Raw genomic sequence first — 12552 nt, 5'->3', positions numbered from 1 at the left:
TCCTCTCCCCCTGCCCTATAGTGAATTTAAGAGAGTTAAGCTGACACCGACAAAAACACAGCAAACAACTCTGCCTTCTAAAGACATATCAGTAGTGGAACATGTGAGGGGTTGGCCCTGGTGCAAAAATATAATTTGGGCTCCACTCCGACCCAAGTTCACAATATACCACACAGCAGTGGGTGGCAACAGTGGACCCCTTCATCCTCATGGGCCCCAGTGCAATGTGTCACGTTTTGTGAAGCATCAGCTGGAGTGTATCGGAGGCTGGGTGCTTTAATATAATGTTGTTGCATCAATGACAGAAGGGAGTGAAGCAATGAGATAAAATAAATCTGGTTTAATAAAGATACTGCGATACAAGTTGGCAATGGTGGCACAAATAGTATACTGTAGATTATGCAATGATAAAAGTCAATAATACAATACTTTATTGTAGAATATGATGATGCTTGGTAATTGGAAGGAATATTGTAGGATTGGCTGAAGAATTGGCTGAAGGATTGGATGTTTGGTTGAAGGATTGGATGATTGGTTGAAGGATTGAAAGATTGGTTGAAGGATTGGATGATTGGTTGAAGGATTGGAGTATTGGTTGAAGGATTGAAAGATTGGTTGAAGGATTGGATGGTTGGTTGAAGGATTGGATGATTGGTTGAAGGATTGGATGATTGGTTGAAGGATTGGAGTATTGGTTGAAGGATTGGATAAAGAATTAATGAAGATGTCTGATGTCCTTGCTGGATTAGACCGTAGCTGCAATCAGGAGTGACCGTGGATAATAACCGTCGGGAATGAGAATAAAGATAATACCCCTTTGGGGGGCTAACCTTGTCCAGTTCGTATTGGCGGCAGCAGGTTCCTTGGTGCACAGGGAGAGCAGTGAGACGATCAGCAGGAGTAGAACACTTCACCGGAGGCACAGGATTGTTGTGAGTACTACAGAGCCAGGAGAGATCAATGATGCTTAGGCATAGACATCATTGTACTGACTGCCGGTCTTGCCCGGCCAGTCAGTACTTAAGGAGTGAGCTGCGCGGCTATTGGATAGCCTATTGACAGGAGAGGTGGAGCCGAACAGTACAGGCTGAGGAATCCAGAAAGATGGCGGCCGCAAGCGGAGGCGACAGAATCCAGCCGGCAGTGAGCGTGCGCAGCTGCCGGCGTTCAGACAGAGGCCTAACCAGGCACAAACACACATGGCGGTTCTTGTCTCACGCCACTCATGCCCTGCATGGCACCGGAGCACACAGTACCACTGTCACCATGCGGGAACATCTACCCCACCAAGACAAGGAACAAGAGCAGAGGTGAGCGCCAGAGTGTGAGACATGCTGATAGAGGACCTGGGCACAGCACAGGGGACTTGGGTGACAGCCATGGTGGATGTGACACAATGCACCTGCTGCACCAATGGTAGTTCCACCTCTGAGACATACCACAAATCCCCAAGGAGAGTCCAAGCGTGTCGGTGGTTGTGATGCCGGATCTTCCCATCACTGTACGTGAAGAGGTGGCTCCTTCCACCATTTGCAGTACACCCTCTGCATATGCTGGAAGGATCACCCACAGTCTAGTTCCAGATTATAATAATGAAGGTGACAGTGGCGTAACTACCTATTATGCGCCCTCCCGCCGCTAAAATTCGGTGCCCCCCCCCTGCCCTCCCCCTCCCCGATGCTCTTACCTGCCCGGCCGAATCTGCAGTCACGGTCCCGTCGCCGGCTCCTGCTGCTATAATGAAAACGGACTCTTAGAAAATGGCTGCCCCCATACTGCAGACAGAAAACTGTCTGCAGTATGGGGGCAGCCATTTTCTAAGAGTCCGTTTTCATTATAGCAGCAGGAGCCGGTGCCGGGAGACGGAGAGACGGCGACGGGACCATGAAGGCAGGCAAGAGAGCAGCGGGTAACTATAGCCCCGCAGACCCCTGGCGCCCACATGTTCTCTGCGCCTCCCCGCCACCGCGGGGGCTGCGGAGCTATAGCTACGCCACTGGAAGGTGATGTTGTACACCAGGAGGAGGATATTGATAAAGCTGGTGCTGTGGAGGAAGTTGACGAGGAGGATGCTGACGTGGTTTGCTTAAATGAGGCACAGAGGGGGGGGGGGAATGAGGCACCAGGGGTGGAAACAGTTGTTGTCCATGGGATGAAAAAGCCCATCGTCATGCCTGAGCAGAGGACCAATAAAACCACATCTACGGTCTGGAAAAGTTTTTTATCCGATATCGGACAACATATGTAATGCCATATGTAGCTATGTAAGCAGGGGTAAGGATCTTGCCCACCTAGGGACATCCTCCCTTATATGTCACCTGAAGACCCTTCATAAATCAGTGTTTAGTTCAGGAACTGCGGCTAGCAGTCCAGGGACACCTAAATCCCTTGGTCCTCCTTTTGGAGCCAAGCACCTAAAAAGCACAGCACCAACTCCCTCCTCATCAAATTCCTCCTTGATCCGGATCAGGGGGAGTCCTGCAGGCCATGTCACCAGCATGACTGACTCCCCTTCTATCCGAGATTCCTCCGGAGGATCCTGCAGCGATACGCCTACTACTGATGATGCTGCTGCTGGGAGTCGGTCATCATCCCAGAGGGGAAGTCGCAAGACCGCTATGTCTTTCACTAAGCAATTGACCGTGCAACAGTCGTTTGCCATGAGGACGAAATACGACAGCAGTCATAACAAAGCGGATAACTGCGGCCTTGACAGCTATGTTGGTGTTAGACGTGCGTCTGGTGTCCGCCATCAGTGGAGTGGGATTTAGACGGTTGATGGAGGTATTGTGTCCCCGGTACCAAATCCCATCTAGATTCCACTTCACTAGGCAGCTGATATCCGCTATGTACAGGGACATCAGAAAAAGTGTACTCAGTGCCCTGAAAAATGCAGCTGTACCCACTGTCCACTTAACTACAGACATGTGGACAAGTGGATCAGGGCAAACTAAGGACTATATGACTGTGACAGCCCACTGGGTAGATGCATCGCCTTCCACAGAAGCAGCATCTCCTGCACGCCAGCTCCTTCCAAGGCAGGCTACGCTGTGTATCACCGGTTTCAGGAAGAGGCACAACGCCAACAACCTCTGAGAAACTGAGGAAAATCATCTCCCAGTGGCTTACCCCCCTTAGACTCTCCTGGGGATTTGTGGTATCAGACAACGCTAGTAGCATTGCGCGGGCATTAAACATGGGCAATTTCCAGCACGTGCCATGTTTTGCCCACACAATAAATTTGGTGGTGCAGCATTTCATTGGTAGAGACAGGAGCGTGCAGGAGATGCTTGCGGTGGCCCACAAAATTTGCGGACACTTTCAGCATTCTGCCACTGCCTGCCGAAGGCTGGAGTGGCAGCAAAAACTCCTCAACCTGCCCTGCCATCAGCTTAAAAAAGAGGTGGTGACGTGCTGGAACTCCACCTTCTATATGCTGCAGAGGATGGAGGAGCAGCAAAAGGCCATTCAAGCCTACACGGCCACCTACGACATAGGCAGAGGAGCAGGGCTGCACCTGACTCAAGCGCAGTGGAGGCTGATTTCCATGTTGTGCAAGGTTCTCCAGCAGTTTCAACTAGCCAGACGTGAAGTCAGCTCCGACACTGCCAGCATTAATCAGGTGATTCCCTTGATCAGGCTGTTGCAGAAGCAGTTAGAGAAAGTGAAGGAGGAGCTAAAGCATAGCGATTCCGCAAAGCATGTCGCTCTTGTGGATGAAGCCCTCCATACGCTTTGCCAGGATATGAGGGTGGTCAGTCTGCTAAAGTCAGAGGAATACATTTTGGCCACCGTGCTCGATCCTCGGTTTAAAGCATATGTTGTGTCTCTGTTTCCGGCAGACACAAGTCTACAAAGGTGCAAAGACCTGCTGGTCAGGAGATTGTCATCTGAAGGGGACTGTGACACAGCCCCAGCTCCTCCTTCATTTTTTCCCACACCTGTGCCTGTGAGGAAACAGCTGTGATTTCCCACACAACCCGCTGGTGGGGATGCAGGGCAGGCAGGAGGGGGTTTGGACATCTGGTCTGGACTAAAGGACCTGGCAACTATTGCTGACATGTCTACTGTCGGTGCATTGGATGCTGTCACCATTGAAAAAAATGGTGGAGGATTACTTTGGTGACAGCATCCAAGTAGACATGTCAGACAGTCCCTTCCTGTACTGGCAGGAAAAAAAGGCAGTTTGGAAGCCCATGTACAAACTGGCTCTATTTTACCTGAGTTGTCCCCCCTCCAGTGTGTACTCCGAAAGAGTTTTTAGTGCAGCGGGGAACCTGGTCAGTGAGCGGCGAAGGAGGTTGCTTCCGCAAAATGTGAAGAAGATGATGTTTATAAAAATGAATGATCAATTATTCAATGAAGACCAGGAATTGCCTCCAGAGATTATAACGGGACCTGTGATTGTGGAGTCCAGCGGGGACGAATTGATAATCTGTGAGAATGAGGAAGTACACACTAAAGGGGGCGAGGAATCAGAGGAGGATGACGAGTGACGATGACATCTTGTCATGGTAGAGCCAGTTTATACAGGGAGATATTATGAATTGTTTTTTTTTGTGTGGGGGCCCAAACAAACCAATAATTTCAGCCACAGTTTTGTAGGCCCTGTCGCTGAAATGCTTGGTTTGTTAAAGTGTGCATGTCCTATATTCTGGGAGTCTGCCACTGCAGCTCTCACCCTGCATTATTCCGGGAGTCTGCCACTGCCGCTCTCCCCCTGCATTATTCTGGGAGTCTGCCACTGCCGCTCTCACCCTGCATTATTCTGGGAGTCTGCCACTGCAGCTCTCACCCTGCATTATTTTGGGAGTCTTCCACTGCAGCTCTCACCCTGCATTATTTCGGGAGTCTGCCACTGCCGCTCTCACCCTGCATTATTCTGGGAGTCTGCCACTGCCGATCTCACCCTGCATTATTCTGGGAGTCTGTCACTGCCGCTCTCACCCTGCATTATTCTGGGAGTCTGCCACTGCAGCTCTCACCCTGCATTATTTTGGGAGTCTGCCACTACAGCTGTCACCCTGCATTATTTCGGGAGTCTGCCACTGCCGCTCTCATCCTGCATTATTCTGGGAGTCCATCGATGCCGCTCTCACCCTGCATCACACAACCAGATGCCGTCGGAAGATGGCCTAAGTGACAGGAGCGTTTCTGCCACTGCCTGCAGAATGCCGTTGAATCGCCCACTGCTCCTTAGCTGGTGGTAAACAACACGATCAAGCCAGATAGTGGTCTTATTAGATATTAAACTGATGAAAACAGATACACAGCACAGCACACTCGCAGACCAACTCAGTGCTGCACGAAGCGCCCACTGCTCCTTGGCTGCACATCGTAAACATGATCTAGCCAGATAGGGGACTTATTGGGTATTAAACTGAACACAGGGCTGGAGCTACTGAGTAGCTGGATGGGCGCTGGCAAGGGGTCCCCCGTATTTCTGAAACCAGCCCCGGACTCTTGGACCGGTCCTGGTTCCAAAAATACGGAGGACAAAAAATCTGGGGGTCCCCCGTATTTTGAAACCAGCACCGGGCTCCAACATCCCGCAGTGTCAGTGCGGGCTGAGCCGTCTATGCAGGAGGGAGACCATCGCTGGATCCTGGATCGGTAAGTATGTTGGTGTAAAAGTGAGGTATGTATGTGTATGTAATAAAGTTATACTTCTCTGTGTGTTTTCTTTTAACATTCTTTTTACAGGTGGACTACAAGTCCCAGCGGGCCCATTAATGCCCCGCATGCTGGGACTTGTGGTTCTCCAAGTCCCAACCTGCGGGGGAGGTCTGCTGGTACTTGTAGTTCTCCTGTATAAAGCAATGTTAGGATTGACAGATTTAACCCTATCAGGCCGGTGTCCACTGGCCATGGACGCCGGTGACAGCCCCGGGCTTCAGCCCTGGACGGGTGAAGCCTGGGGGGGCCTTTATTGGGGGGTCCCCACTCCTCCAGGTACCCCGTCCAAGGCTAACCAGCCATGGTGCTCATGTTTCGGCCAGGGGACCTTATGTAAAAAGTGTCCCCCGGCTGTGGCATGGAGCCTGGTGCTGGTTTCAAAATACGGGGGACCCCCAGATTTTTTGTCCCCCGTATTTTTGGAACCAGGACCGGTCCAAGAGTCCGGGGCTGGTTTCAGAAATACGGGGGACCCCTACGCTTTTTGTCCCCTGTATTTTTGGAACCAGGTCCGGCTCAATGAGCCCGGGGCTGGTTATGCTCAGGATGGGGGACCCACACATTTTTTTTTCTTACAAACACAAAATCGCACATTACCTCAAATTTACACATTTTCATGCCTAAAATTCGCACATTTTCATGCCGAAAATTCGCACATTATCGCACTTTTCTTTCCGGAACACGCACCTCATTAAATATGCGAATCTGCGGCAAAAATGTGATTTTAAAAAAGTGCGATAATGGGCGATTTTGAAAGTGCGAAAAACTCTCATTCTATTAAATGTCACCCATGATCTCTGGCTCCGATCCACACAGGACCACGCATCGGATGTCATACACATGCAAATTGGGCTGATTTCATGGCCAATCCGCCAGAATTGGGTTAAATGTCAGGCCCAAATCGCATTGTATGGGTGCAATTAGGGCTTAGGCACAGCAGGTCTCGATTTTGAATTTCAGAAAGTCGGGAGGTATTGCACCTAATAAGCACAGTATGCAACATGATAGCTATAGCTGATTGGTTACTTTATCTTTCTTCAAGATTTGATAAATCACCATTAGAATCTGGTTGGTTGCAACAATGAGACACAACCTCAGTTGTGTAAGTTTTCTAATCCTCCCTATTAGGAAAAAAAAAAGTTACTTTATGTGTCGTCTGCATTGTGTGTATCAGTATCATTCAATATACATCAAGCCCAGTGTCAGCTTCCGAGATGCATTGCCACCGGCTGTAGTGCAAGCAAGCCTAGCTAGCTACAGCCTCCTCCTCCTGCTGCCTCGTTCTCGCGACGTATACAAGTGTGGGCAAAGTGCGCATGCGTCGAGCGTGCGGCGTGACCCCGCGTTCTCTCAGACATCCTCCTTGCTCGCCCCGGCCATTTCCGCCTCCGTGCTCCCAGCAGGCTGAGCGGCGCTTGTCCGGCCTGAGGCTGACTTCTCTCATCCCTATTACCTGGTAGTGTGTTGCCGTGCTGCGTCACGATCGCTCCCGGAGGCCGGGACCGGCGGCGGCCGCAGTGGTGGAAGAAGAGAAAGAGGAAGAGGGGGAAGGAGGAGCCGCGGCGGCAGCTGCCCGGGGAGGCGGCTAAAGACGGCGGTTTTCGCCGTGCTCGACCGGTCGGTCGGTCCGCGGCACTGGGAGACGCCGCAGAGCTCCCAGGAGCGGCCACCAGACAAACAGCGGTCACGGCACGGGACTCTGTTGCCGGCGGCGGACGCCGCCGCTACCGAGCAAAGATTGGTGAGAGCTGAGAGACAGAGGGGGGATGTTGTGTGTGTGCCAGGCTGTATGATTGTGTGTGTGCCAGGCTGTATGATTGTGTGTGCGCGCGTCAGGCTGCGTGTGCGCGCGCCAGGGTGCGTGCGTGCCAGGCTGCATGCGTGCGTGCCAGGCTGCGTGTGTGCCAGGCTGCGTGCGCGCGCGCGCCAGGCTGTGTGCGCGCGCCAGGCTGTGTGTGCGTGCGCGCGCGCCAGGCTGTGTGTGCGTGCGCGCGCGCCAGGCTGTGTGTGCGTGCGCGCGCGCCAGGCTGTGTGCGCGCGCGCGCGCCAGGCTGTGTGTGCGTGTGCGCGCGCGCCAGGCTGTGTGTGCGCGCGCGCCAGGCTGTGTGTGCGCGCGCGCCAGGCTGTGTGTGCGCGCGCGCCAGGCTGTGTGTGCGCGCGCGCCAGGCTGTGTGTGCGCGCGCGCCAGGCTGTGTGTGCGCGCGCGCGCCAGGCTGTGTGTGCGCGCGCGCGCCAGGCTGTGTGTGCGCGCGCGCGCCAGGCTGTGTGTGCGCGCGCGCGCCAGGCTGTGTGTGCGCGCCCGTGCCAGGCTGTGTGTGCGTGCGCACCAGGCTGTGTGTGTGTGCGCGCGCCAGGCTATGTGTGTGTGTGTGTGCGCGCGCGTGCCAGGCAGTCTGTATGTATGTGTGTGCGCGCACACGCCAGGCTGTATGTATGTGCGCGCCAGGCTGTATGTATGTATGTATGTATGTGTGTGTGTATTTGCCAGGCTGTGCCTGTACTTTGTCCTACAATCATGTGTTGCTGAGACTTCTTGCAGCCTTCCACCACTCCAGCATAAAACTACAGAACACAAATTTATTATTTACTTCTATAGCACCCCCCCCCCCTTTATTACAGAGAAAGTGAGGCCATAACCCTTTTAAATACATTAATAGATGTATGTAATGTGTGTACCAGAAATCTTAAGAGCTCATACCCTTACAGCTTTTTCTTACATTAGTGACATATAAAAAGTCCTATTCCATACAGATGAATGAACCTGTCTTCATGGTTATTGTGGGGAAGAGAGGCTGTATTTTGGAAAGTACCAGTGTAAAGGGGCATACACACGTAGAGATCTGTGCTAAGCAATTTTGCTGGTGTCAAGGTCTCCCATGGAGAGCACATACACATGCAGAGATTTGTGCTAAGCAATTTTGCTTAAGCAAAAAAAGGCTGGGTAGTTGTTCAGAATGAGAGATTGCGATCAGTATCTCTCATTCTGTTCACACAGAGAGATTTGCAGTCATTTGCTAAGCAATCTGACTAGATTTTCACTGCATGCACTGATTTAGTTAGCAAGAGATATTTAATCTCTCGGAGCATACACACGGAGAGATCTGTGCTTACTTTCTAAGCAATCTAGTCAGATTGCTTAGAAAATAGCACAAATTAGCTCCGTGTGTACACCCCTTAAAGGTAACAGTTCAGGACATGGGGTACAATAAACTGACATATGTACATTTGTAACATAACTGAAGTAAACTTTTCCCATATCAATATCCGTGTATCTGTATATAGGAAGCAAATTTTTAATCTTATGGTAAAAAATTTGTGTACCCCGTTTTCTGAATTTTATTCCAGTCTAAAATGTGTAATATCTCTTCAACCTATTTGCTAAAATAACTTAAATCCTCAGAGATCAGGAGGTATATTCAATGCCCTGACGATGAAGAAGTGCCGACAGCATGCTGTCAGTGTATTCAACTCCCTCCCTTTTTCCACCTCACCCGTGAGGTGGAAATGGCGAGTGCAGCCATTAAAATGGCAGTGGTCACCACAGAATGCAGCAGACTCGCTACATTCGTGGCAAACCTCTCCATTTAAAGGGATCCTCGCCATCCTCTTTACGGCAAGATTTGTTCCTTAGATTGAATACAACTAGGAAAAGCCATCCTCACCGAACGCATTGAATACTGCCCCAGATGGGTAAAGAAGGGTGTGGTTATTGTTAGCAACTTGCAGATCTGGGGAAATGTTTTTTCATAGCTTCTAGTAGGGTATGGACTGATGTGAATGAGTCATTATTTTCTCTAGTAGTACTGTGATATTTAGGTTCTCTATAAACCAACTGTAATAAATGAAAAAGGCAAACAAATTAAATGTACATTACAATGTTCTAAAAGTTGGAATACAATATTGCTATCTAAGAATAAAGCTTCAATATGTATGTTATTTGAAATCATAAGCTGCTTACTGAGCACTTGGAAGAACCATGCACACAAAATCACTCTAAGGGGGTAACTGTATCACAGCATGGAGAGAGAGATAAAGCACTGAACCATCTGCCCTTTTTCAAACAGAGCCTGTGTAGTTATAACCCTTTCACATGCACAAATAACGTGGTGCGGTGCAAAAGCCCCAAACCTACTGTAATAACCCAGATTGACCAAACGGGCAATTGATCCAGGTTATAATGGTGTCCATACACTAATTCTTCTCCCCTCAAGCCCTCTATATCACATGGACCTTTTGCATGCAATATATTGCATACTATCCCAGCCAAGCCTGCCTGGCTTCTGCAGCCGGTGTGATGCACATGGAACCCTGCATTACATTGGACCTGCTCTCATTCCCCTGCAATTTCTGTGATTGATTGCAGGGAAAGAACCCAAATTTCAGGTGAATTGCCTATTGTATGTGGGCATAACGAAGGGTTAAACCTGGGTCACCCTGTATATAATGGGGGGGGACGACCCAGGTATGTGAAAGGGTTGGACTGTACTTTGCAATGTGAAAGCGGTATGATAAGCTGAGTAGTGCTTTAACCTTCTCCATACTTTGATATAGGAATACCTCCTTAATATTTTGTTTTGTGCTTTTATTTAAGCAAAGAATAGTTTTGGGCTCTTAAAAAAGGAGACTGAACTCATACTTTCCACAGTTGGACATCTGTGAGGTTAGCACAAGTGCTGTGAACATTGTACATATAGTTTTCAAAGTTTATATGAATTTTCCTTATTTAGTGGAGTGTTTATTAAAGGTAGAAGAGATAACATTTTGAGAGAGAAAGTAGCATCCAATCAGCTTACAATTTACAGACTGTTTAAAAAATAATAGTAGCTGTTTGGTTGGTATTAGCAAAGCTTGGTTAGAGATAAATACCACTGGCCCCCCCTTTGTGTGCTCTTAAAATGGTATGATGACTCTTTTGACCAGTTTGATGAGTAGCTTTTCCCCATCTGTATAACTACAGGTTTTGTATATATGGTAAAGGAAATTATATATAGTAAATCCCTGTACACAAGGGGCTACGGGGGAGCGAGATCTGAGCCATGTGCTTCAGCACGGACTGCTGCACACCCGCGATCTGTGCGGAGCTGCGCTTTGTCTATGCTAAAAGGCAGAAAGCTGCGACCTTAGCAGGACAGACCATGCATGCACTGCGTTTCCCTGTGGGCGGTGGCGACACATGGGTCTGCGCATCGCCATTGCTTGGGGGCATACACATGGACAAATGGCTAGCGCCACTGTGTATGTTACTGAAGGATGAAATAGTGATAACTCTTTCCTTTATTAACATTGCTCCAGTGCCTATAGGTGATCTGGGCTGACGGTGATTTTGTAACTACCCCCTGTCGCTCCATTGCGCCTAGGGAAGCCAATCCCAGGGCATTTTTTCAATCCCGGGATTCGGGATTGAAAAATGCTCAATCCCGGGATTCCCGGGATCCCGGGATTGGCCTCCCTAATAAAAAAATGCCACTGTTCCCAACTATTTCCCCCCCCCCCAATCCTTCCCATCACCCCTGCCCTGCACTGTCACTTACACCACACCAGTGACAGGCAGCATGACCTTCTCCGGTCCTCACAGCATGCGACACAGCGAGCGGGTATCTGGGAGCGGCACAGGCACAGCAACCGGGTGGCTGGGCGACAGAATACAACAGACAGAAGAATAAGCGTCATGCCGGCGGCTGGGCTGCGCAGCGTGACGCTTGACATCACGTCGCGCTGCGCCGTGCACAGCCGCCGCAGCAGCAGCACCTTGGGGGTCAGTACTAGCAGCCGGGCAGCACATCTGAGCCATGTAAGGTGCTCAGCGCTGCCCGGCTTTTAAAGAAGAAGTGTATTCTGCATGCCAGCAGTAATCCCCGAATCCCGGGATTGAGCGCTTCAATCCCGGGATTGAAATCCCGCCTATTTTAGGCCAAAATCCCGGGATCCCGCCGATCCCGGGATTGGCCTCCCTAATTGCGCCCCTGGCTTTAGTGTGGTATTCCAGATGTGTTCAGTTCTACGCAGTATGAGATTTGTTTTTCTTTTATGACATCTGTTAACCAGTGTTTCAATATAAGCATGTCACAATATTAACAAAATGTCTTGGAAATAATTTCTAGTGACCAGGGTAGGTAATATAGGGGCAGATTCAGTTACCATCAACATTTACCATGGTCCAGGGTTTAGCACTCTGAGCTATTCAATGGTTTGTCAGGTACCCTACATGGTAGCTCATAGATTCTGCTGTGTTAATTGCCAGAATTCCTATGGATTGCTCTGTGTTAAGTTCCGGGGCTGACAATTAGCCACCCCATTTATGTCTAATTTCTTGTACATTGTAATAGAACTTGAGTATATTAATAAATTATTGTGTCCTTGAAGTATCATTTAAAATATGGAATGTGTTCCTGCTCTGTCTTTATTTATTTATTAATTAGCAGTTTCTTATATAGCGCATACATATTCCGCAGCACTTTACAGAGAATATTTAAACATTCACATCAGTCCTTGCCCCAGTGGAGCTTACAATCTATATTCCCTACCATCTGCACACACACACACACACACACACACACATTCTAGGGTTAATTTTGTTGGGAGCCATTTAGCCTACCAGTATATTTTTGGATTGTGGGAGGAAACCGGAGTACCCGGAGGAAACCCACACAAACATGGGGAGAATATGCAAACTCCGCACAGTTAGGGCCATAGTGGGAATCGAACCCATGACCTCAGTGCGGTGAGGCAGTAATGCTAACTATTACACCATCCGTACTGCCCGTACTGCTTTCTGCTCAAAAGCCGCCCAGGACATACAGGGCAGCAGTGAGCTCTGATGCACGCTCCCGCATCATCGCTGGCCCCGACGCTCCTCTGCTTATGTTACCAGCATAT

General features: G+C 49.7%; 1 protein-coding gene across 3 annotated transcripts in view; it reads left to right on the top strand.

The window, feature by feature from the left end:
* The first annotated feature begins 7000 nt into the window (after positions 1-7000).
* ZC3H13 (zinc finger CCCH-type containing 13) overlaps positions 7001-12552 on the top strand; it is a 62772-nt gene continuing 57220 nt past the window's right edge. For all 3 annotated transcript variants that reach the window (XM_083168972.1, XM_083168971.1, XM_083168970.1), the window contains exon 1: positions 7001-7417. The gene's annotated coding sequence lies outside the window, so the exon portion shown is untranslated. The remainder of the gene's footprint in view (positions 7418-12552) is intronic.

The sequence above is a fragment of the Crinia signifera genome, chromosome 2, assembly GCF_055691185.1.
Source record: "Crinia signifera chromosome 2, ASM5569118v1, whole genome shotgun sequence".
NCBI classification, from domain to species: Eukaryota; Metazoa; Chordata; class Amphibia; order Anura; family Myobatrachidae; genus Crinia; species Crinia signifera.
This window is presented reverse-complemented; position numbering and strand designations above follow the sequence as displayed.